Source organism: Bos mutus, chromosome 4 (genome assembly GCF_027580195.1).
Source record: "Bos mutus isolate GX-2022 chromosome 4, NWIPB_WYAK_1.1, whole genome shotgun sequence".
NCBI classification, from domain to species: Eukaryota; Metazoa; Chordata; class Mammalia; order Artiodactyla; family Bovidae; genus Bos; species Bos mutus.
The window spans coordinates 80,880,702-80,908,691 of NC_091620.1; the positions used below are offsets into that span (position 1 = coordinate 80,880,702).

General features: G+C 36.2%; 1 protein-coding gene across 7 annotated transcripts in view; it reads right to left on the minus strand.

Moving 5' to 3' along the window:
* CACNA2D1 (calcium voltage-gated channel auxiliary subunit alpha2delta 1) overlaps positions 1-27,990 on the minus strand; it is a 524,891-nt gene that overhangs the window by 412,557 nt on the left and 84,344 nt on the right. The window lies entirely within an intron of this gene.

The window sequence follows — 27,990 nt, forward strand, 5'->3', positions numbered from 1 at the left end:
CTTAATACACTTGACCATACTCCTTTTTAGAAAAAATAAATAAATATATAGCTAGAATGCCATCAGCTTTAACCACTAAAAGTTTCACTGCAACAAATATCTTAGTACATAAAGCTTAAAAGCTTAGTCCTTAGCTAGACTCAGATTTGGAATTACTGAATTAAGGCTTAAGTTCTAAAGAGATGGTTTTGAGCATTAAAATTATGGCTGAAGGATCCAGTTCAAATCCTTTCCATGTACAGTTGAGCCTTGAACAATGTTGGGGGTTAAAAGTACTAAGTCCCCAGCAGTTGAAAATCCACAAATGACTTACAGTCATCCCTCCATATCCATTGGCTGACATCACAGATTCAGCGAATGACAGATCATGTAGTACTGTGCATTTACTGAAAATCAATCTACTATAAGTAGACCCACAAAGTTTAAACCCATGTTGTTTGAGGGACAATTGTACATACTTTAGATTAATGTAACAGAGATCTTAAAATAGGAGGTATGGATATCTAGAGATCTTAGAAAAATTCTAAACTGATGGTCGTATTTTTCCTGCTACTAGAGATTACCAAATGCCACACAATTTTTCCCACTCTAATAAATTAATTTGCAATCCCTTCATATATTTTACTTATTCATCCTCATGTTGCAAAAAGTGTGTATTCTTTTCTGTCCATTCAAATAGAAATAAAACACTAATAAAAACAATAGGAAATAATGATTTATCAGTATTTTAATTTTTCTCTCTCTATATATATGGATGTGTAGCTATATGTCGCTTATCTCTTCTATTCTTTGGATTTCATTGGCACTAAATGTATTCCCTCAATTTTTTTTTTTTGACTGACAGTGTTTTCTTTCCTTTTCCTTTTGACAGTGTGATCTAGTTTCATTATACTGAAATAGCAAATAATTCATACATTTAAAATGTAACTCTTAGATATGTTCATCTTAGAGTGAACATAAACTTTCAAACGAATTTATTTAAGAAATAGAAACAGACTCACAGACATAGAGAATAGACTTGTGGTTGTGAAGGAGAAAGTGGGGTGGGAGAGGGAAGTATTGGACGTTTGGGATCGGCAGATGTAAACTAGTATATACAGAACAGATAAGCAACAAGGGTCTACTGTAAAGCACAAGGAACTATATTCAACATCCGGTGATAAATCAAAATGAAAGAATATAAAAAAGAATATATATATATGTATGTATATGTGTGTGTATATGTGTGTGTGTGTATATATGCTTCCCTGGTGGCTTAGCTGGTAAAGAATCTGCCTGCAATGTGGGAGACCAGGGTTCAATCCCTGGTTTAGGAAGATCCCCTGGAGGTGGGAATAGCTACCCACTCTAATATTCTTGTATTCTGGCCTGGAGGATTCCATGGACTGTGTAGTCCATGGGGTCGTAAAGAGTTGGACACGACTGGGCAACTTTCAGTTTTCATATATTTTTATACACACACACACACACACACGTATAACTGAGTCACTTTGCTATACACCAGAAATTACCACAACACTGTAAATCAACTTTATTTCAATTAAAAAAAATTTTTTAAGGTAACTCTTCTTTCAGTAAACTAATTCAAGGACTGAAGCTGGTCTGCCCACAATAGCACTGACTCTGTCCAGTCAGCATTCACACCGAACTGAGCCTGCCCCCTCCTGACTACTAGCCTTCTCAATGGAAGGACAAGGGGCATGGGCTTTGAAAATGTCTAAGAGTAGATATCATCTCTGCTGATTCCACCAGGAAACTCTAAATGTACGGATTCTTTAAAATGCTAGAGAATTAGCTCATCAGTGGATTGACTCTGTAGAAGAACAATAATCCTGGTCCCTCTCCCTATTCTCCAGAAGTTTGTGAGTGGCTCCCAAACATTTCAGAAAAATTTACCCTGAGGAAAATCACATTATTCATGATTAGTATCTAAAAGGCACTTATGCACATTTTCGCTTAGGAAATAGAGCGATGAAGAGTAACACTGAACCGCTGTCTTACTCTGACTGACCAACAATCTGAATCTAAAATGGCAGGTGGCTATACCACCTCTACCAAGGGAACTGGTTCTCATTATTTCAAAGCCCAGCCCTGTTCACCGGTTTCACTGGCCTAGTTTCCACTCCTCCTAGAATGGAGTAGAAAAGTCCTGTTTTGAAAATAAACTTTGTATTTCACAAGTGGGAATCACAAGAATTTAACTTAGCATGTATGTCTTCTCCTTAGACAAAAAATTCGACAGAACTGCAAGGTCATCAACTTTTTTCTGCTAATTTTGAATGGAACAGTATTAAAACTTAAATGTAGAAGTCTAACTTCTACATGGGAAAGGGATTTAAATTAGGTATATACAGGAGAACATATAAAAGAATAATGAGCTGATTAAAGAGAAACAAGGAAAATTGAAAATCAATCATGAAAAAGGATGGAATGCCTTAGAGGAAAACACAGAGGCTTGATTTACATGTGAAACAAAATAGGTGGTAAATGAAACACAAAAAACAAGGGGTACTTTTCACACAAATGAAAATAAGAAAGAATATTTATTGAATTATGCTATATGAGTATGATTTTAAACATGATTATCAAGAAACAAGACATAAATAAATGGAAAAAGGGTGTAAAATTAGGAAAAATTTATAGTTCCATTAAAATAAATGATGTACACCACATTATTAGAATAATATTATACTTTGTACTACTTACAAGCTGGTGTATATATTTGAAAAATATTATAACTGCTAATAATTCTTACTACTCTATTAAGTTAAGTATAAATGTAATCCACTTTTATATCAAGAACAAACAATTACAGTAGGGGATGGGTAGGAGAAAAAGACATAGATATCATCCTCTAAATTCAGAGAAACTATTTCATTTCTCCAAGCAATTACTGAACAAGTCCTAAAACCCAGAGAAAATGAATCACCTCTTCTCAAATATAATTCCCAACCTTGACAAATAGTGTTCCCAGCAAAAAAAGAAAAAAAAAAAAATAGTAAGAAGTGTTATACAAGTCTTCGGCTGGGAAACTGAGAGACAAAGACTATATATGTAAAAAACTTAACTCTAGAATTCTGATTTATGCTAAACTGATCCAAAACGCGCTTTCTATCCTGACACCCGAGTCTGCTGTCACTGCCAGTGTTCACTGGGGTGAACCTGTTTTGGCTGAAAAGTAATTCAGGGCCTGTCCAGTCTTCTCTGTCCCACTGACAAGCTGTCAACATTTTATAGGAACAAAGATTATTTTTTATAGACAAAAGGTGTTACCTGGCTTTTCTAAAATGTATAGGCACTTTGCTTTTCAAACCTGGAATTAGAAAATAATAATGGCTAGGATATAAGCAAAGACTTCATTGATCACAAGGGAAAATATTCACATGGGCAAATTCTCCATCAGTCTTTCTAGGGTAAACTGTCAAGCACATATGTATAATCACCAGGTCTCCCGCATTTCAGGCGGACTCTTTACCAGCTAAGCCAAAAGGGAAGCCCAAGAATACTAGAGTGGGTAGATTACCCCTTCTCCAGTGGATCTTCCCGACCCAGAAATCAAACTGGGGTCTCCTGCATTGCAGGCAGATTCTTTACCAACTGAGCTATCAGGGAAGCCTTGTATAATCACTAAGCACTATTAAATGTCTCTACAGAAGACACAGCCTTTTAAGATGATAAGAAACTAACACAGCACTCCATGAGGAAGAATGTGTTGTTTCTTCTCTATCCACCCATATAACACAACATTGTTGGAAAAGATACTAAAACCTGGAGGGGTAGAAATGAAAGATACATGTCTTACTATCTGGTTGAGCTTTAAACTGAGTCTGATATGAAAGAGGCAGAAGAGAAAAAGAATAAGGTGATGTAGGGGAGGAAAAAGTATTTTTTTCTTCTACCTTTCTAAATTCTTGGCTGAGAACCTTGTAACAAAAGACAGATTAATAAGTGAAATGCACACAAATTTATCTAATTTAAATTTTATATGACACGAGAGCCTTGATAAGGAAATGAAGATCCCCTCAAAAAATAGTTAAGCCTAATCAAAAAATGGTTAAGCATAATATCTTTATGCTAGATTTGATGAAAAGCAGAAAGATATGAGAGAGATTTCCCTGGCAGTCTAATAGTTAGGATTCTGCACTTTCACTGCCTAGAGCCCGGGTTCATTGATATGCCATGCGGGAAACTAAGATTCTACATAGCAGTGTGGCCAAAAAATTAATTTTAAAAAAAGATATGCTGGGACAAAGAATATCAGCTAAGTATAGTAAACTGGGGAAAACAACACATTTCTATTTCTGCCCCATGTCTTAAGAGATAAGGATGCCCTTTTCTTCCAAGTACAGGGAAGACAATGTTCACCAGAGAGTAAGGTCAGGAGGTCCTTCCCAAACACACCATTTCCCAAACACCTTCAGCTTAAAATACTCAATAGGCCATGTAACCATATTTTGGGGTAGCATATACTCAATCCCATCAGTACAATATGAGAGTCCCTTAAAGTTTACCAGACAGTTGTGTGGGAGGGTGGATAGAGGAGGCTTTCTGCACTAGCTACTTAAATTAAGATATGAAATACAAGTGGAATTTGACAAAATCGAGAAGGGAAGGCAGTTAACAACAAAGGCAGAGGGAATGTAAACCATGGCCTAGTCAGCAACCACAAGTAGCCTGTATAGCCAGAGTCCAAGGTTGGCTCAACAAATTATAGAAAGGAGGCAGGAATGGTCAGGAAGAAATTCAAGCAAATAGCTGCCAGACCCAGGGTCTTAAATTACATTCTAAAGCATTTAAACTGTATCCTCAGAATAAAGGAGAGATGATGGAAAATGTGAAGTTAGCAAGTAACAAGATCAATTAAGTATATAATGACATTATTAAATAATTTCTGTGACAGCCGAGTGGATGGTAGCTTAAAGAGAAAACAAAAAGTGAGGAGGGAAGTCAAGACAAGACATAAGAAATGAGTAGTATTCAAAACAGCTCAGTATTAGCGAGTAGAGAGGGGAACAAAACGAAGACCAAGTAGGGACTTTCCTGGTCCAGTAGTTAGGGACACTGCACTTCCACTGCAGGGGGCACAGGCTCCATCCCTGGTCAGGGAACGAAGATCCTACATGCTAAGCCACGCCATGCCATAGGAGTGTCCAAAAATAGAGAGGGAGAGAAAGTTGAAGAAACCAGCTCAACAAAATTCTGAAGGATGGCCAACAGGATTTCAAGTCTTACTTGATTTAAATAGTGAATGCAGATGACTCATGGAATTTCTCAGCTACACGATGATAGTATAAGAGGAAGAACAAGTTAAAGGAATATTGATGAGTTTATTGCTATTGGTTGAAGTAGAGATATTTTTGAGATTGATGTATAGAAACTCAGTAGGATCTGAATATACATAGATTTTAAGCTCTCAGAAGTTTCCATAGAATTGAAAGATCTGGTTGTTACAAAGGACAAAGGTAAACTAATATGATTCCCATAGGAGAGGTTTAGAGGGGGGAAGAAAACACACGGGACCTAGAACTCTGTAAACAACACTAAAAGAGGAGACGCAGCAATCTAAGTAGTGGCAAGAGAGAAGGGAATCCAAGAACAATGGTATCAAAAAAGTCAGGGAAGGGGAGACTTTCCAAAGAGAGTTACCAAATAAGGAGAGAAATTTATCAATCTTATATGTGAGGAGAGTGAGAAAACAGTGTGGAACCTAGGAATAAATGGAGAACAAGCAGTTCAGTGCTCCTTTTCGTTTGTTTTCAGCCATGCCACACTGCACATGAGATCAAACCAATGTCCCCCACACGGGGACACAGAGTCTTAAACACTAGATTGCCACAAGAGACAAAGACATGGTTTCATGCAAAAGGAGACGGCAAGGAGAAAAGGAGACATTAGAGAGAGATTTCAGGAGAGAACATGTAACTTACTGACAGGGCAAGGTTTCAAAAGACTCCAAATTCATTCAGCTTTTTCTTGCTCACCCCCTATTTTCCAAATATGATGAGATGGCGGATGAGTAAAGAGAGAAGCAGAACACAGGAGAAACTTACTCCATGGCTAGAAGGCGGGTTACTTCTTCCATGGAGACTGAAGGGAAAATGTAAAAGGTTTTAAGTAAATGGAAATAACTGTAATAACTAGAAAAAACAAACAGAACTGGAAACAAGTTCTATTTTTTTCTTTTTAATAACAGAAACAGAGACACAGTCCTCTGTTCAGAGAAAGGCAGGAGGTTTTAAGGTAGGGTAGTTTAAGAGCTGAAGGTTTAAAAAGAACAATAGCTGGAGAGTAAGGACCAGTCCTATACTGGAGGTCATCAGTTTTTAACAGTACTAATCAGCTTAACTGTGAATTTTTCTACCAGTACTAAGCTAAAGAGGGCAAGATGGGAAAAAAAGGCATTCAGATGACTATGCAGCAGATACCAGCAGATGGGGAAATAAAGGACTAGGAAAAATAAATTGAAGGACCTGAAAATTTTAAGATCTCTATTATTTCTAAATAACAAAGACCACCAAAAATAGTCATTAAAATGTTATAGTATTATATTCATATATAATGCTTATTTTCTTAAATACTTGTCTAATGGAACCAAAAATACTAATACTACATTACCAAATTTCAAATTTCTCATCATTTGGGACATTTTTAGACTAATAATCTCACAAAATAATATGTTAGAAGACTAAATGAAGAAAGTGGCCTGAACACATATCTCACTTTAAGTCACCTGAAACAACATATAATTTCTAAAAGAAAAAATTCTTAAAATTACTGAAATAAAACAGATTGCTCTCAGAAAGCTTAACAATTTGCTTGAACATCTTTCTCTTAGAAATAAATACATATTAGAATACCTGAGCAGTTCAAAAAAAGTGGAATCAATGTAGATCTGGTTATATAGATACAACAGAACTTGACTAATAAGTATAGTGTTTCCGTGAGAAAATGCATGGGATTTTTCAAATTGTGATGTCAAGAACACACTTACTCTGCTTATTAGAAATGTAACCATGGCTTCAAGTGTTAAGTGGTAACAGAGGCTTCAAGGTAACAAGGATAGGACTAGAGCATGATCTAAGCAGGAGAGTGAGAATGCATGATATTTATAGAGGAAAATGGTGAGAAGTTCCAGAGACTGGGTATGTAGTCAACCACAGAATGTAACACAACTACTTTCTATCACTCTGCAACCCCTGTCTCCCAATTTTCCAATGTTTTTTGAAATCCTGTGTTTTTCAAGTTTCTACAACCATAAAAAGTCAAAATCTCATGACTTCAATTACCACCTTTACATATGTAATTTGAGCTCCAGTTCTGTCTTAACTATTTGTCAGATTACACCCTTTTGATTTTCCACCATTTTTTCCCAAAAATCTATAAAACTGAACTCAAAATCCTTCCTCCCAATAGCACTAATCTTCCCATGCTCCTTCTACTTGTTGACCAACCATATTCTCAGTCATCCATGTCCCTGCCATCAATTTCATCATCATATCCCTTCTTCAATCAATCCTTTGCATCTCAGTGTTTTTCCAACACACACTTGATAGCTAAATGCACTGAGATCTTATTTTCTGCCAAAATTCTTGCCTAAGTATTTAACATTCTCTCTCCATCATCAGAAAAACACTGCTCACGTTTCATTGATGAGAAAACAAAGTTCAGAGAAATTTGAAATTTAACTATTCAGCCTTCTAGCTTCTGCTTTTCTAAGACCATTTACTTAGACCAACCTCCCATATTTCCATGTGCGTAGACTGTCCTTTTTCACATTCTGCTTTTGCTCTATAACTTCTCCCTGAAATTAAGCCTCTACCATCATTGTGAATAAATTTCACAAATACTTTAATATCACCTTTCACAAACTCCCAAACTAAAAATATGCTTTGTGCTTCTTTTTCTGTAGACTCTCATGATTAGATATACTTTTATTCTCATTTGTCACTCAATCAAAATTATACTGCCTTGCATATAGCAGGCACACATATATTTATTGAATAAATAGAAAAGTGTATTGAAATGAAATGTAATCGTAATGTTTTTTAAAATGTACAATTATCTTTACTTAATGCATACAGAGTAAGTGATTTATTTACTAAATTCCTTCTTCTCTCCAAAATTCACATGAGAAAAACATAAACTACTGAATCCATGTTTCTATAAAAAGCACCCACTTTTCAACAAGTAGAATTGTAAAATATGACTTAACAGTTTAAATAATTTTTTAAAAATCTCTAGCATGCATATAACTTATAATTCTAAATCTTTCAACTGGATATTAAATTTCATCAGAAAAAAATTAAGTCTTGTAATCCTTCTCTAACTCTACAATAACTTATTACAAATTCAAATATCAGTATATGCTTCCAATTGTTTTATGATGTCTGCAGATCCAGTGTAATTTGGAAAGACTGCTAAAAATTGAAGCAAATATTTTATTGAATAGTTGAGATAATCTTTTATATCCTCTACTTCACTTTATTGTACACAAACAGCACAAATTCTGAAGGCAAATAATATAATCAAGTTTTCACTAAACTTGAGAAAAAAAACTAGTCATGCAATTAATATTGTTCCTTTTGAGATGACATTTGCCTGTCAATGGCTTTCAAAAGAGTATTGCATAGTTCAGAAAACTTTATTTAAAAAAAAAAAGAGAGAGATGGAAATTCATTTCATTTTGCATGCATTTGAGGAACATCAAATTCAGAACAGCACAAATTACACCCTGCTCCATCTACTGTAAAGTGTAGTAGTTGAGTACAAAGTGTCAAGTTTGTATAGTTATCTATTTAATTGTTTTAAATGCTACAGAGAGAATTTGCCTTTTTACTGGTTGGAATAATAGAGCCAAACTGAAAGCTAAGAAATGTTGTAACAGGTCCTACAGAGGCTGACTGTCTTCCTTCCTACCCTCACATGGTAAGTTCTCAGTTAAAAAAGAATGTGTGAACTTCCTGCTATTAGTAATAGAGTACTGAAACAGACATCTTTTTCCTACATCCATCCTGAATTATCCCACTAGTAATTATAGAGACGAGAGCAAAAAAGGAAGATATTGGTGTGTCCCACTGTATCCCCCCTCCCAACCCCCACCTCCCCCTTGGTAACCAAAGTTTGATTTCTACAAAAGAACCTACTGAATAGCACAGGAACTCTGCTCAATACTCTGTATGATCTATATGGGAAAAGAATCGTTAAAAGAAGTGGATACATGTATATGTATAGCTGATTCACTTTGCTGTACAGCAAAAACTAAAACAAAATTATAAATCAACTATATTCCAATAAAAATTAATCTTTAAAAATCTTTTTAAGTTATTGTAGATACACAGAAAATAAATGCAAACAGAAGAGGGCTGGTACAGTATGAGACTGAGAGGAAGAGGAGGCAGGAGAGTGAGAAGCCCATGCCCTCTGGAGTCCTTGTCCTAAGGCAATTCTCAGCCTACACTAGTATTTTTAAGAAATAATTTTATTTTTAACCCAAGGAAATTAGAAACAATTCTGCCCTGTGGGCCTGGGAAAACATAAAAATATCACAAGGTCTAATAAACTGACCGTTTCAATTGTGTTGATATACAGCTTTTTCATAAATTTGAAGTAATAAGACCATATATTTCAAAACTGTTCCACTTGCTATAAATATCCCACCAATGCCAAACTTTTCCCAGTTGTTATATAATAAAACACCCACAGTGTTCTCATAGTTGGATAAAAAATAACATAAGTAAGCCAAAGATTTAAATAGCCTACACATACTATTTTATTAAATATGCATTTCTTATAACATGGATAACTGTATTATGAAATACTGTGTGTGTATGTGTGTGTGAAAGGAACACTTGGTATCTACATTAAACATAAAATTGCTTGTGAGATGCATGTCATGACAGGAACCTTAGTTCCTGAAATTATCCTCTATTTAAACCATTTTCAATAACATTGCTGCTCTGTTTTTAGAAAGCTGTTTAGACTTGTGAAATGTCTTACTATTTCATTTTTGTCTAGAGTCAATCCTGAAAGAAATGCAGAGAAGGATGTGATCGTGCTAATCACAGTGGAAAACTAAAGTACATGAGAATAGAAGCAAAAAGGTTTTAAAACTAAAAATGGATTCTTATGCTGTTGTGTTCCTCTGCCTTCATTTTCTGTTTGCTTTTCGCTGTCGTGTCTGTCTGTTTAATCTGCTTTACAAATATATATACTCATAATACAAATATATATACTCATAATACAAATATATACATAATAAAATATATAAATATATATATATACATATTACTATATGTAATATATATCCTCTACATATATAATACAAATATATATACTCATAATTCTCAAAGACCAAAGTTTCTTCATGAGATCTACCTTTCCCACCATCTTGGATTGCTTTTTGTTTTATCCCAGCATTTTCATTGTTTCTTTATTTAGCTATTATTTTTGCCTCAGCTGCAGCAATGTGCTGCCAGCTTCCAAAACAACAAATAAGCAATACACTTCAGGGTTGATGTTAGTGTAGTTCCCTAGATTAGCTACAGGGAAGAGGGTTCTCATACAAGGCATTTGCTCCCTGGAGGCCTGAAGAGCTTTGTTTTTTATGCTTCCACATCACCCTTAGTTACAACCTGAGGCATTGTCCCTCCAGCCTGGTGCCAAGGGAGGTGTCCCAAATGGCCACACAATCTGCTGGTGTTTCTATGAACCAAATGAGCTGAATTTCTAATTGCACATTATAAAACCTCCATTCACTTTCTTGAGGATCTTCTCTTTCATTGTTTATCTATATTTTTTCTTAGGGATTGTAGATAGTTCACAAATTTTATTTTAGCCTAATTCAAGCATGTAAAGATTATTTAATGTCATAATCAAATTATCCTCATTTCCTTTCTTCTCTGAATTATTTACTGCAGATCCACAATATTTCCAATACTGCAAAATCCTTAAATATTTATTATGTTCGGATTCTGACTTAAAGAGCCCATCTACTTCCCTTCATAGATCGGTATTTGAAGTGAGGCCAGTTTAAGAGTTTCACAAACATGTCAGTTTTGTCATGTTATTTAATCACATTTTCCACTAGCCTCAAATGACCTCTCTTAAGTCTCTTCAGTGCCTGAACATCATTTTTCAAGTCGATACTTCAGTTTCTTCTTCTGGGCAAGCCCTCAAGCCCTCCTAAGTTCCTAAAAATAGACATAGCCTGTCCTACAAAACAGCATACACACTGATATATTGTCTTACGTTAGTATTATTTTTCCTCAACAATGCTTGATTTCCCTGAGTGGATGGGACACAGCTTCTAGTTCTGTATTCAGAGAATGTCTAGCACATTTCTGAACAGACAGTAGATGCTCAGTAGACAACAGATAGCATCTATCACACACCTATGTGCCAACAGCTGTTCTAAACACATTATGTGAACAAACTCTTTAATTCTCACCAAAATTCTATGAGGCAGTTACTATTACAAATCACACTTTACAGATAAGGAAACTGAAGCATAGAGAGGTTATATTACCTGTCCATGGTCACAGAATTAGTAAGCGACAGAGCTGAGCAATTTACCCTTAGAAGCCAAGAGTCTACCATCTTAATAAATGCTAATCGATGTTATTTAAAACATGGCTTGTTCTCATCTCTTATCTCACCAGGCAGTAGACTCTAATCCTCTTCTCATCCTAACTTACAAAAGTCTTCTGTTTTTCACTTTTATAGACTTTCATAGGCCTAGGTTCTAAGTGTATTTCACTGATATAAATAGAGGAAATAACAATTACCTAAGTTTTATTTTTACACAGTAAGAAAAGAATTAGTTATATTTAGAAAATAACAATTTAAAACCTGTAACTGAGAAAACCCAGGCATCTTCCTAAAAAGATATGCGTGACTATTTATGTAACAATTTTTCCTCAAATTAAGTTTTATCCATATTATCAAATAAACAAGCATTAGTTCTTATATTTACAAAACCATGAATTTTGCTGCTTTCATTAACATAATATCATGGCTCCTCAGCATTAGGTACATAGCCAGACTCTCGTATTATACACAACACGCACAAAGATCTGACATGGAGTAGCAGGTCAGATGTAGAGTCAGCCCTGATGTGTTTTTAAATATAAAATATTCTAGAAGCAACATTACATCCTTCAACTATGAGACTCTCGCAGCTGGCCTTCATTGTGTTCATACTGCAAGTTCAGATCGCAAACAAATATAAGAATACAAAAGTCTGGGCCCAGACCAACTTGTATGATGCTCCATTTAAAGACAGCTCATAGTGTAATTTGTCTGATAGCTATTCCAGGACAAAGCTAACTTATCAATCAAAAAGATTTTCATGCAAATTTATTTATTAATGCACAAATTAGAAAAACAATAACTTTCTTTCTGAAGACCATCAGAAGGAACATTTTAAAAGTAGCCCACTGGTAAGATTTTTATTCCTGAATATTTAAGCACAGGATTCTAGAAAGATAAAATTGTTTTTCAAATGTGAAATAGTACACATCTTCCCAGCTCAGAAATACACTACAATTTAATTGCTTTCAACCTTTTTGTCCTCACAGCCATGTGGTTCTCTTTGACCCTCTTTGCCTGAGCAGTATGTTCACTGCCCTGGCACTCCTCTCTGATGGTCTAAGAGCACCAGATTTTCCAAGTAGAAAATTGCTTCTTGGGTAGGGACTACGACCAGTTGCCCTTCCTGGTCTGAGCTCAATAGAAACACAAAGCAGAACTACTTTTTTTAAACAAATAGGTTTTCTTCCATTAACATAGTGAAATTATGCAAACTGCATTTAACAATGAATTTATGCTTATAGAACAGTCAAAGAATTACAACTTTTGGCACTATCAAATAACTCCTTGCAAAGACTGTCAACCATTGGGAAAATTTTATATACATGTCAAAGAATACAGGAAAAGAAATCATTTTCAGTCCCTTGGTCACAATTTTGAACATGTATTACTCAAATAATTAATTTTCCAAGTTCAGTTCAGTTCAGTCACTCAGTTGTGTCCAACTCTTTGCAACCCCATGAATCACAGCACGCCAGGCCTCCCTGTCCATCACCAACTCCCGGAGTTCACTCAGACTCACGTCCATCGAGTTAGTGATGCCATCCAGCCATCTCATACTCTGTCGTCCCCTTCTCCTCTTGCCCCCAATCCCTCCCAGCATCAGAGTCTTTTCCAATGAGTCAACTCTTAGCATGAGGTGGCCAAAGTACTGGAGTTTCAGCTTTAGCATCATTCCTTCCAAAGAAATCCCAGGGCTGATCTTCTTCAGAATGGACTGGTTGGATCTCCTTGCAGTCCAAGGCACTCTCAAGAGTCTTCTCCAACACCACAGTTCAAAAGCATCAATTCTTCGGCACTCAGCTTTCTTCACAGTCCAACTATCACACCCATATACGACCACTGGAAAAACCATAGCCTTGACTAGACAGACCTTTGTTGGCAAAGTAATGTCTCTGCTTTTCAATATGCTATCTAGGTTGGTCATAACTTTCCTTCCAAGGAGTAAGCGTCTTTTAATTTCATGGATGCAACCACCATCTGCAGTGATTTTGGAGCCCCAAAAAAGAAAGTCTGACACTGTTTCCACTGTTTCCCCATCTATTTCCCATGAAGTGATGGAACCAGATGCCATGATCTTCATTTGCTGAATGTTGAGCTTTAAGCCAACTTTTTCACTCTCCACTTTCACTTTCATCAAGAGGCTTTTTAGTTCCTCTTCACTTTCTGCCATAAGGGTGGTGTCATCTGCATATCTGAGGTTATTGATATTTCTCCCAGCAATTTTGATTCCAGGTTTTGCTTCTTCCAGCCCAGCGTTTCTCATGATGTACTCATGATGTACATAATTTTCCAAATTATGTCATAATTGCTATTGTTTAATCAACGACATTGTGAGATTATGACCTTTGATGCAGTATATGTGGAAAGATGGGTCAAAATCTAGGCAATTAAATAGAAAAAAATATCAAAGAGGAAAAAGTTTGCACTTTATATAATGAAATCCAATTGAAGCTTCTTTGTCATGCATTTAGTAAGTTTTAAAAACATTGTATGGAATTCCCTGGTGATGCAGTGGTTAGGATTTGGCACTGCCACTGCTGTGGCCACAGTGTGATCCCCTGTAGCAAGGAACTGAGATCCTATAAGCTGTGCAGTGAAGCCAAAATACATTTTTAAATGAATGAAAGACAAGAAAAGAAAAAAAAAAAAAAAACACTGTAAAGCATGATTTATGTATGAATAGTTACTTAGAAGTCCAATTTAAATACAAACTAAAAAAATTTTCTAGTTAAAATCAATCTTTATTATCAGATAATTCACAATTATTAAAAAATTTAAAAAATCAAAGTCTTGGGCATATTTTCCTTTATCACACAGTGAACAAGATGGTTACTTGAATTTAAGTTATTTCTATACATATAAACACTTTAAAATACAATGGTTAATCTCTTCAAAGTCTCATTTGTGCTAATGTTTGTATCTTCCAGGGCTTTCCTGGTGGCTCAATCGGTCAAGAATCTGCCTGCAATTTGGGAGACCTGGGTTCAATCCCTGGGTCGGGATGATCCCCCGGAGAAGGGACTGCATAACTATTCCAGTATTCTTGCCTGGAGAATTCCATGGACAAAGGAGCCTGGGGAGCTACACTTTGGGGTTGCAAAGAATAAGACACAACTGAGTAATGAATACTCACTCTTACTTTCTATCTTCCACATTTGAAATACTCATTCTACAATCAGAAGGGAAGATGAGAAACTGATCTCATTCAGTCATTTTAGAAACAGGGAGGAAGCATTTCATAAGCCCTCACCCAAAGAGGTAACTTTGGCTCCAGAGGTCTAAGGTAAGATGGCACGTTCATGGAACTCATCATCTTCATGAAACAGGAAGGAATCACAAAGCAGCCAGCAGCATGAATTAAAAATCAACATTCCGAAAGAGCTGTTGCAGGCTTCTAATTTTTTTCATTAATAGTTACTGTTAGTGTTCCTCATGCTCCATTTAGACACCTCAATGTGGATTTCAGCAAGCAGTTTTGAAACAGACCACCCTGTACTGTAATACAAAAATCTAAAGATTTCTGAAGCCAGATCTGTGAATCATATGTGACTCAGCAACCTCCCACGGGCCTGACATCCCATATATTTTCCCAGAAAATGTTCCTTCTGTAAAAGAGAGGCTGAATGAACTCCCTTATTACTATTCAGAAAACACAAAGGAATTTGAGCTCAGGCGCTCCATTAGAATTCACAATACCACTTTTAGGTCACTGTAGTATAGAGGGAAAAAAAAGGAAAAAAGAAAAAGCCCATTGCCACATCTCTTGCTATCTAGAGAACTGTCTTTTCAACTATTCATATTATATTGCCCTCAAGTTCCATATCATGCTCTCTTGCCTCTTGATCACATCAGGGAAAGAGTAACCTCATAGACATTTATATCACCTTTGAACATCTTTTAACTCAAGTTATTTTTCCAGTTAATGCAGGCAATAAATGTTATTTCAGTTCTAAAAACTGCAGAAGAATACACCTCAGGCCTGCAGTCCAGTTTCCTACTTAATGGGTGATTTTCATATTATTACCGATAAAAAATGATCATGTCAATTCACCCAAATACTTCCCGGAGTAGGTGTTCACTATTGTAAGTCCCCTACATACTACAGACAAGTTCTCTTCCGAGAGCCTGTTCATAAGTCCAATGTGTTCCTATGTCTAACAAACTTAGCCTAAGGAATGCAACTAACACAATCGGCAATATAGTACTGTAAAAGATTTATAGTACTTTTGACACAAATAATACATAAAACCAAACAAAAAATTAAACATCTTTAACCTTACAGTATAGTACCTTGAAAACTACAGTAGTTCAGTGCAGCTGGCATACAGAGCCTGGCACTGAGTGAACAGGCAAGAAGAATTACTGAATGGAGGAGAGAGAGGAGATGGGAGATGGTAGAGCTTAAGAATCATCAGCAACAGGAGACAACAGGCAAGGTGCAACTTCGCTTATGACTGATGTTGACGGCACAGGTTCCCTGTGATTCCAATTCTATCTACTGTCTTGAAAAATGTGATCCAGTGGTGCATGAGTAGTAGCTCTTTTGTTCTCATCATACATAACACAGTAGCACTGGACTGCATTCTGAAGAACCGCTGCAACCTTCATACCATTCTAAATTCAGGGCCTGTGAGTCAAAAACGAACAGTGCCTCCTCAACTAAAGAAAATCCCTTTACCATTTCCTGTGTCACGAATCTCTTCAGTTACTTCTTCCTCTTGTCTCCCTTCACCCTTTCTCTGGGCCTCCACTTCCATCAGGTTGGTCAGCTCCTCATGGTGTAGAACAAGGATTTCCATGAAGTCATCCACTTGCAGATCTAGCTCCAGCTTCTCACTGAGGGTCACTAAGTTACTGAAGACCTCTCTGAACGACTCATCTAACTTCTCAAATGCACAAAAATCATGAACAAAGTGCAGGCAAAGGTTCTTCCAAATCTCATTCTTGGTGACAGCCAAAACCGCATGCCAGACAAAGTCAATATGTTTTATGGCTTTGTAGATGTAATAATCCTTCCAAAAATGTCACAAGGTTGTTCATGATTCATCTCTTGCCTTTACCACCTAACAAAAACTGTAATGTAAAAGTTATTTCTTGAAAGTCACTATAACTCCTTGGTCCATTGGTTGAATAAGCATGGTAGTATTCAGTGGTGGATGCACTACTTTGATGTTGGGATGAAAGTTGTCCATCTATGGGGGGTGGCCCAGGGCACTGTTGGGCAGCAAAAGAATGTTGAATGGGACATCCTTCTCCAAGCAGTATTTTTCTACATCTGGGATAAAGCAATGGGAAAACCACTCCTGGAAAACGTCCTGTGTAACCCATGTTTGGGGGCTTACTCTTCCACAAAAGAGGAGAAGAACCCTTGGCTATGTTTTTAAGGGCTCTTGGGTTCTCTGAATGATAAACTAAGAGAGGCTTCAGCTTCATTATCACCAGAAGCACCGCCACCAAACAACAGAGTTAGCCTAGCCTTTGCTGCTTTACAAGCTGCCATCACTTTTTCTTCCTTACTGATGTAACTTTGGCCTAGCATCCTCTTCCAGTACAGTCCTATCTCACCCACATTAAAAACTGGATCAGAATAAACTCAAAATGGATTAAAGATCTAAATGTAAGACAAGAAACTATAAAACTCTTAGAGGAAAACATAAGCAGAACACTGACAAAAATCACAGCAAGATCCTCTATGAACCACCTCCCAAAGTAATGGAAATAAAAACAAAAATAAACAAATAGGACCTTATTAAACTTAAAAGTTTTTGCATACAAAGGAAACTATAAGCAAAGTGAAAAGGCAGCCTTCAGAATGTTGGAAAATAGCAAATGAAACAACTGACAAAGAATTAATCTCCAAAATATACAAGCAGCTCATGCAGCTCAATACCAGGAAAATGAACAATCCAATCAAAAAGTAGATGAAAGAACTAAACAAACATTTCTCCAAAGAAGACAAAGAGATAGTTAAAACACATGAAAAGATGCTCAACGTCACTCATTATTAGAGAAATGCAAATCAAAATCACAGTGAAGTATCATCTCACACTGATCAGAATGGCTGCCATCAAAAAGTCTACAAACAATAAATGCTGGAGAGGGGTGTGGAGAAAAGGCAACCCTCTTACACTGTTACACTGTTGGTGGGAATGCAAACTGGTACAACACTGTTCTATGGAGAACAGTGTGGAGGTTCCTTAAAAAACTGCAAACAGAACTGCCAAACGACCCAGCAATCCCACTGCTGGGCATACACACCGAGGAAAGCAGAACTAAAAAAGAGACACGTGCACCCCAATGTTCACTGCAGCACTGTTTACAATAGCCAGGACATGGAAGCAACCTGTGTGTCCACTGGCAGACGAATGCGTAAGGAATTTATAGTACATACACACAATGGATACTCAGCTATAAAAAGGAACACATTGAGTCGCTTGTAATGAGGTGGATGAACCTGGAGCCATTTATACGGAGTGAAGTAAGTCAAAAAGAGAAACACCAATACTGTATATTAAAGCATATATATGGAATTTAGAAAGATGATAACAATGATCCTATATGCAAGGCCACAAAAGAGACACAGATGTAAAGAACAGACTTTTGGACTATGTGGGAGAAGGAGAGGGTGGGATGATTTGAGAGAATAGCACTGAAACATGTATATTACCATATGTCAAATAGATGACCAGGACGAGTGTGAATCAAGAAGCAGGGCACTCAAAGCCGGTGCTCTGGGACAACCCAGAGGGATAGGGTGGGGAGGAAGGGGGAGGGGATTTCAGGATGCAGCGGACACATGTACAACCATGGCTGATTCATGTTGATGTATGGCAAAAACCATCACAGTACTGTAAAGCAATGATCCTTCAATTAAAATAAATTAACTAGTTAAAAAAAAAATCTTGCTTGGGTAAATACTGTACATGCCTCATTAATAATTTCTCAAATCGGTTCAGGAAATTCCCAGGCAACTACCATATCTGCACTCACTGCCTCGCCACTTACTTTTATGTTATGAAAGATGGCTCTAGCCATGAAGTGCTGAAGCCAGTCATCAGTTCAATTCAGTTCAGTCACTCAGTCACATCCCACTCTTTGTGACCCCATGGACTGCAGCAAGCCAGGCCTCCCTGTCCATCACCAACTCCCGGAGCTTACTCAAACTCATGTCCATTGAGTCAGTGATGTCATCCAACCATCTCATCCTCTGTCAATCCCCTTCCCACTCTGTCTTGTATACTTCCCAGAATCAGGGTCTTTTCCAATGAGTCGGTTCTTTGCATCAGGTGGCCAAAGTATTGGAGTTTCAGCTTAAGCATCAGCCCTTCTAATGAATATTCAGGACTGATTTTCTTTAGAATGGACTGGTTGGATCTCCTTACAGTCCAAGGGATCTCAAGAGTCTTCTTCAACACCACAGTTCAAAAACATCAATTCTTCGGTGCTCAGCTTTCTTTATAGTCCAACTCTCACACCCATACATGACTAATGGAAAAATCATAGCTTTGACTAGATGGACCCTTGTTGGCAAAGTAACGTCTCTGCTTTTTAATATGCTATCTAGGTTGGTCATAGCTTTTCTTCCAAGGAGCAAGCATCTTTTAATCTCATGGCTGCAGTCACCATCTGCAGTGATTCGGGAACCAAAGAAAATAAAATCTGTCACTGTTTCCATTGTTTCCCCATCTATTTGCCATGAAGTGATGGAACCAGATGTCATAACCTTAGTTTTCTTAATGTTGAGTTTTAAGCCAACTTTTTCACTCTCCTCTTTCACTTTCATCAAGAGGCTCTTTAGTTCTTCACTTTCTGCCATAAGGTTGGTATCACCTGCATATCTGAGGTTATGGATATTTCTCCCAGAAATCTTGATTCCAGCTTGTGCTTCATCCAGCCTGGCATTTCCTGTGATGTATTCTGCATATAAATTAAATAAGCAGGGTGACAATATACAGTCTTGACATACTCCTTTCCCAATTTGGAACCAGTCTGTCATTCCATGTCCAGTTCTAACTGTTGCTTCTTGACCTGGATACAGGTTTCTCAGGAGCCAGTCATGAGAGGCATTAAAAGGTGAACCCTATGCTTCTCGCTGTGTTTCTTGAAGTCTTCAGAAACGCTTTTAGCTTTCTCTTGAATCAGCATTAAGCTGTGTGGGACTCAACACTGATGCTAATCCTACATCCACACACTGAGAATTTTCTCCATCTCCTCCATCACTTTTCCATGCTTCTTTAAAATTATAGTTGACATCATTGGCACAGCAGACTTCACACGTTTCATGGTTTTGTCCTTTAAAACCATGCTGATGGTTGAACAATTCATGTCAGAAGAATGAATAATGTCTACCGTCTTTTCACCTCACTCCACTCTCTCAATTATGTTCCCTTTTGTTCCCAGTGTTATCACTTGGCACCTCTTAGCAGTATGAGTTCCATCACCACTACTTTTATGCTTGCTTCCGGACATCCTACGCTTGAAACAAAGATACTGTAGTACTGTACTCTATGAAGAATTGTACAGTAAAGTACACAAAAGCACAGCCACTGGGAGAGGATGCACACACAAGAGAATGTAGACCAGACACGTGAACTAACATGACTAGACATGTAAACGCACATTCGCATCTGTGAAAGTTCACAACTTGAAGGTTCGTATGAAGGGAGCTTACTGTATCTTACTGACAATGTTCTTGTTTTAAGGGCAGAACTATTAGAAAGTTCTTCTGGTGAAAAAAAATCATGGTATATTTATCTTATAAAATATCAGGCAACCATCCAAAATACCTTTTATATATGTTTCTATGTGGCTTGATTTTTATTTATCATCACTTTGAAATTTACAAATAAAATTATAAAATTTTCAGAAAAACAATTGTCTTCAGACATGCAATTCCTAATGCCTAGCAAAAGAACAATGAATGCAGTTAATACAGTTGTGGCCATCTGACTGCCCTACTTGTATTTGTCTTTATACTAAGATTTAAACAAAATAAAAAAGGAAAACAAAATACATGTATGTAAAGGAAAAAATGAGAATTTCTATCTTCTCCTTCCTATTAAAAAAAGAAAAAACAATCAGCAACTAAAGGCAAACAGGTAATAATGATTAATGAACATCCCATGTAAGTTTAATAGAAATACTTTTCTGCTCAAATGGTAAGTTCTAGAACCTGGGTCTGGGTTTAGGTGTAGACTGGGGCCTGGCTTCAGTCAAGTTCTTTGGATTATGAATGTTAAAGAAGAGCCAGCAGCCAGTGTCCAAAAAGAAAGTTGGAGCCAAGAACCAAAGAAGTTGCCCATAGAAATAAAGGTTCGAATAAGCTGGGTAAAAAGAGAACAGGGGCTCTAGAAAGAGAATAGCAACTGGAGACAATAATACAGCAAAAGACAAAAATAGAGCATGACTGGGGATCAAAGGAGTAGTCCAATAATTTCACAATGTGGTTAAGGACTTATCTATGGCATTCCTGTGTTCCTGTCCATCTGTGGATTCAAAGGGAGCTGCTAAAAGCCCTGACTGGGCCATGGACATGAAGGTGTGTTTAAAGACCATTACTATCTTTATAAGGGCTTCCCTGGTAACTCAGCTGGTAACGAATCTGCCTTCAATGAAGAAGAGCCTGGTTTGATTCCCGTGTCAGGAAGATCTCCTGGGGAAGCGATAAGCTATCTACTCCAATACTGGGGTTCCCTGGTAGCTCAGATGGTAAAGAATCAGCCTGCAATGTGGAAGACCTGGGTTCAATCCCTGGCTCAGAAGATCCCCTGGAGGAAGGCATGGCAACTCACTTCAGTATTCTTGCTTGGAAAATCCCCATGGACAGAGGAGCCTGGTGGGCTGTGGTCCTGGGGTCTCAAAGAGTTAGACACGAGTAAGCAACTAAGCACATCTATTTAAATTCTTACTCTGAGGATCCCAAAGTGTATCATGCAGAATGTCACTACAATGGAAAGTTCATTTGGTTTTACTATTTCTTTTGGACAACTGAAGTTTAAGAAGTAAATATACTCATCTTTATGTTAATGCCAGAACTCAAATTAGAACCTTATTCTTGACTCTCTCAATCAATTCTTCCTGCTGGATTTTTTAAAAAGGCCAAGGGACTATCTTTGGATAAATTCAAGAACAGTATATATACTTTCCATCTAAAGGAAACACCTCTATCAGGACTATGGTAAAGGTGTTCTCATTTCCATCCAAGTTGGTCTTATTCTCTACGTTCACTCTTCCGATTTGACAGAAGGAGAAGTGTGTGCAATGAATGGGCAGGCAACAGAATTAACAGAAGAGACTCCATTACACCCATCACAGTATTTCTACTCTTCATTAGAAAAATCCAGGAGTGCACAGAACTGGGAAGCCCAGGGGAAATAACATGCTCCTGATTAACCAACTCTCCCTGAATTTATAACATAGTCACCTGGTAGTAGATATGATTAAATGAAGGAAAATGAAACAGAAGAAATTGAAAGAGCTTGATGGATTCAAAGGAAAAGAAAGAAATCACGAGAAGAAATGAGGAATAGGGACACACAGAATTTGGGAAGAGTGAGGAGGAGAGTACACACACAAAAAAAAGGACATTAAAAATATCTGCATATTTCTAAAAATCAATTGAATTCTAAGAAGATGAAAATTTACTTTTGCACCTCTTAAAAATTTTGGTTTATCACCAAAAACTTTAAACTAAGCATTATTTATATTATTTACATAATCACTGCAACTTTTGAGATATATAATTAATAGTCCTATAAACTGATATAGCCCTTAATCTGGTTATAATGGGATATATGATTGTTTTACTCTATTTCTCATAGAATTATGAAATCAAATCACTTTTAAGACTATGTTCATTTATATGAATTCTTGTTTACATTCAATTTATTGTTAGGAAAAAACAATGTTCATTCACCTTTGCTAATCAAGTATACATCTTTTCAGTGTGGACAAATATTTGAAAAACATTGATTTTTGCTGTGCAGATCAATGACATACCAATAAATGAATGATAATTTGTTTACAGCAACCATAAAACTGGTTCCCTGCAGAGAAGTAGAGCTCATATTTGTGCATCTTCACATCTTAGCTACACCGATATCTGAACATATCTGTGAAAGACATACATTTATTTTATGGCACTAAATACTGAAGTGCCATTGCATATGCTACCTCTACACTTTTGACCCCCATCTTTCACCTTCTCTTTAGGAGTTCTATGTGGTTAATAACGGAGATTTAAAGGAGAGCTAAGGTCATACTGTTTGATTTGCATAACCAGACATGTTATTTTCTATTGAACACAGTGGATGACACAGGATCTGGGAAGTCAAGCTACTGTGGGGAGGTAGTCTTGATAGTGCTTTATAACCTGGCTGGGGGTTTTACTCCCTAACTTTTCAGCTAATGAATTGGAGATTCTTTAGCACTTGGACCTTCAAAATGGAAAATGAACTTAAATGTCAAGTAACTCTTAAGCCAACTCTTCTCCTAGCTAGCTCAATGCTATAGCAGAGATATAAGAGACTTAGATCTCAAATTTGCCACTCTAGAATTTGACACCATCACTGAATAGCATGTTCTTATCTACTCTTTCTTCTGCCTACCAAATTTCCTTTCCATGGCTTCTCATTTCTCCTCATTCCTTTAAAACCCAGGGCAAGGACACATTCCCAACCACACTAGCTAAACTACCTCTTTGTCCCACCTCCTGTCCATATCAGGCTCTTATTGTTTCGTAAGTCTACTCACAATTAATAGAATGGAGAAGATTAGGTAAACATAATGTTTGCTGACACAGAGACCATAAAGTTTCTATTAAAGTCATGTGGAAAAAACTTACATTTCAAATGTCTGAATTTTCATGCAAAATGTCCATAAAATTATGTCAGGTCAGTTTTGAATGAGAAAAATAAAAGGATCATTGTTTTCCTATAGCAAAAAGTAGACAATCCAACTGGGATGATGCCATTGTATCAGAAACGGCAATGCAATCAGAGTAACAATTTCTGGACACTGTCCATCTCCACCAGGTGGGATCCAGCACTGCATGCCACTGTCAATCTGCCCAGCTACCTAAACTTCAACTGCTTTGATAGTGGGAATGTTTCTCATCATTTGCATAAACTTCAACACAAGGAACTAAGGAGGGCTTCCCTGGTGGTTCAGACGGGAAAATGTCTGCCTACAACATGGATACCTGGGTTCGAGCCCTGGGTCAGGAAGATCCCCTGGAGAAGGAAATGGAAACCCACTCCAGTATTCTTGCCTGGAAGAGTCCATGGATGGAGAAGCCTGGCAGACTACAGTCCATGGGGCTGCAGAATCGGACACGACTGAGTGACTTTCACACACAGGCATACTTTCCCTGTGAAGTTGAAAGCTCTGGCATACAAGGGTAATTTTTAGATTCTTTGGAGAACAGCACCTACACAAATTGTGTCGAAATACAATGAGGTTACTATTTAATATTGTCTGACTTTGTCAATGGCTAAAATTACTTTTAAAAGCTCTTTAAGTTGTATGAATCGGGAAAGTAATGATACCATAGCTGATATCTTATTCAGTCAAAAGCAGAATCTAAAATTAAAGTAGAAACAAAATGTCTCTATTTCTGCATTTTTAGACTTTAAACAAATCAATTTACCATTTTTAAGTGTCTAGAGACTATTAACTCCAAGGAACGCACTATTTTACGTGTTTTACAAATGCTTTAATCCAGTCTCATTTTCCTAGGTAGTTGCTTTGGGATTGGCATTCTATTATCGATTAACAGTAACAACAACAAATTAAAGCCTTACAAATCTGTTACTCAGAATAACCAGAACCTATCATTTCACTCCCTGTCCAGAAATTTCTAGGTACATCCCATTTATTTACATTTTAATGTTTTATGAGCAGCTTCCACAAACTGGCACCTCCTATATTTCCAATCCTTTTTCTATCAATATTTTCTCTTTTGCTGTATGTAATAAATAATGATTCTTATATCATTCTCATCCCAGAATAACATGAGTTCAACAAAACATTATTTGGTATAAAAATTCAGAAAGTCAAAATAATTTAGGTATAGCACATTACTAACAACATTACATACTCTTTTTTCCTAATGTACAAACTCTCTGCATTCTACTTTCTCTACTGGAAACATCTCTTCCTTGAAATCTTTCTCCTGGAAAATTCCTTGTTAGGCCAAATTCAAATACTAACTTCTCAGTAAATCTCTCCTGGATATCATACACTTTACTTATAATATTACAATGGTATTAAATTTCATAGTAATTATTTGTCAACAAGCTTGCCATTAAACTTGACTAGACTGACAGCTAGTGTGAATTCATTAAATGTTTAATGAATTAATGTTAATTCTATTAAATGATTATCTCTTTGCCATCCCTTCTTTCTTTCCATTCTCACTGCCATTGTTTTTAAGGAGTTTTCCATCTAGTGCATAGACTATTGCAGTAGTCCCCTACCTGGTCAAACTGATTCTCTCTTCCTCTGTCTTCCAGTAATTGCAACTTCAAGTTACCACATTGGGATTACTGTGCCCTTTATACACAGCCCCTCTGAAAAATCACTTGTTCTATTTCACAATACTGGATGCTTGGGGCTGGTGCACTGGGACGACCCAGAGGGATGGTATGGGGAGGCAGGAGGGAGGAGGGTTCAGGATGGGGAACACATGTATACCTGTGGTGGATTCATTTCGATATTTGGCAAAACCAATACAATATTGTAAAGTTTAAAAATAAAATTAAAAAAAAAAAACTTTCATTATAATGAAATTCCAGGAGATGCTTAATGTGTGATTTCATTACAAGGCTACAGGCCTGGAATGTTGTACAACTGTTCGTCATTTTCATCCTTTTATTAAAATCCCCCTCAGTACTTTTTCTATGTTTAATAAACATTCTATTATTAGAAAAAGAAAATGAAATGAATTTTCTTAGAAAAGAAAATTTCAAAATTTTATTTGAAATATATATATTTTATATATATATTATTTGAAATATATTTGAAATATATATATTTCAATATATATTTTATTTGAAATATATATTTCAAATATATATATAAAATATATTTTTTATAAAAAATAAAATTTGTTTAATTTTATATATTAAACAAATTAATAAGATAAGAAGCTTAAAAACTGTAGTTATTTGATTTGTATTATCATTAGAATACATTTTTGTATATTACAAAAAGTATGCTCAGTTACAGCATTAACTTACATTTAACTTCCATTCTAAGACAATATTCTCAAATATATATATAAGTATTAATACAAAATAAACTATAAAAATTCAGATATTATGAGCCAAATCATGACTCAAAAAATTTGTTCAGTCTTCTGGAAATTAGTGTGAGATTTCTCACTGCATTTAAGACGTGCACAAATTAGTTCTCTAAGCAATAACTTATAGAATTGATACAAGAAAAAAGAAATTCAGTAAGGCAAAATGTCATTCAGTATAAAATTACAGCAATATATGATGCAAAGTAGATTTTTATTTTCCAATCTTACCTAAACAATAAAAGAAAATAACCTTATTCAAATTTAAAATATAGTTTACAAATAATATTCCTGAGCACTATTTATAAAACCTGAAATATTGATGAAATTTGTGAAAGGGAGGACTTGTAAAGAACCTACAATGGATGATTAAATTTTACTGTGTCCAGAGTCAAGAGATGGCTTATAGTTTCCTTTACATATTCTTATATTTTACTATCTTAAGATATAGTTAAGAAAAAAAATTTACTAATAAGAACAATACCAAACAGAGAACGGACCAGACCTGAGAATTGCTGGATTATTACTAGACTGCCTTAACCACATGACTCTTTTGGCAAGGGGCTTCTAACCAAAGTTACTACAATCAACAACTCTTTATTCATTTCTTGAATATCGTATTAACCTCCTTCTCCTTTGTTATGGAAAACCACAGTTCACAAAAAAACACTCCAAACACTTTAAACAAGATCAGTCTTCTAGTCAAGCAAGCCTTGACTATTATGATTCATTTTTAAGAACTTAATTTCTGTGCTGTCAATTCTCCCTTTTTAATTGTTACAGGATCTCATACATAATACATAATTTTATCAGAACACATCATATTGCCTTGTGACATAGCATGAGCTGTCAAGTAAAGCGTAATAATCTTTGGCCTCAACGCACCCACTGACATCAATAAAAAATGAAAATTACACCTACAAGCTGGCTAAAAAGGCTCTTATACTGTGGTACTCTTGTAACTCTCCAGATAATGTAACAAATACTACTCAGCTCCTTAGACACTCTCCATTCTACTACAAATCTTTTCCTGTTTTGTTCTCAAGAGTTAGATTTATAAATACTCACTATTATTCATTGAGTAAACCTACACATTAGTCCATCTATATTCTAGAAATAGGTTCAGTGTGATCTTACCATTTAAAAAAAAAAATGCAACTGGTCTTTCATTTGCTTATATCTAAATATACCTAGAAAAAAAACCAAGTTATACTTTTAAACAATACAGCATCAACTTTATTTGGGGCAATATTTTCTAACGAAAACCTCCCAGAGAAAAGAAAGCTATTTAACAAAAACTGTATTACCCATGGGAAGCTCCTCTCTGTTGCCAGCTAAAGGTTGACAAAGGTCACTCCACATGAAACTGGACATGAGTGACATTCATGGCAAACCAGTTCCAATACATACAGCTCACTTTCTAAGGAACATTATACTTCTGCAAGACAGTGTAAATGTTTTAAGGTCAAAAGAACATAATGCCTGTCAAAGTGTTCTGTGTATGTTAAAAAGACAGGTAATTTAGGAAGCGTCTCTGACATTTAAAAGGGAATCATGCATTCAGGTCTCCCTCTCCTCCAACTTGACACCTAATTAAGCATCAATACAAAACAATATAATTGAACAGATGTACTAGTCATTAACAGGAATTACCCATTCTCCTATCAAATCAGAATGTACAGAGAGGGCTCTATTTGTAATAGGTTGACTTAATTGCCTGAGAATTCCCCAGAGAAATATACAAATGGATCAAGACATCTCACATGCACACACACAAACACCACCCACAGACACACACTCCTTCTAAGCTTTGTTCCATGCTTTAGTCATTGCTACATCCATCTCTGCAAATGAGAATTTATGGTGGCTGCATTCAGTACCCAAAGATCAGATACATAGATGGAAAAATAAATAAAGCTAAATGAAAGCTAACATAATTCAGATTCAGGAATACCTTACTACAAATTTCTTATACAGCAATGCTTTTCATAAAATAGCTGTTTTCAAAAAATTACTAAAAACAGAGCACAATAAACAAAAACATCCAACAAAGCAAAACAAAAAACATACACACAATATACAGAATAAGTGAATCTCCTGGC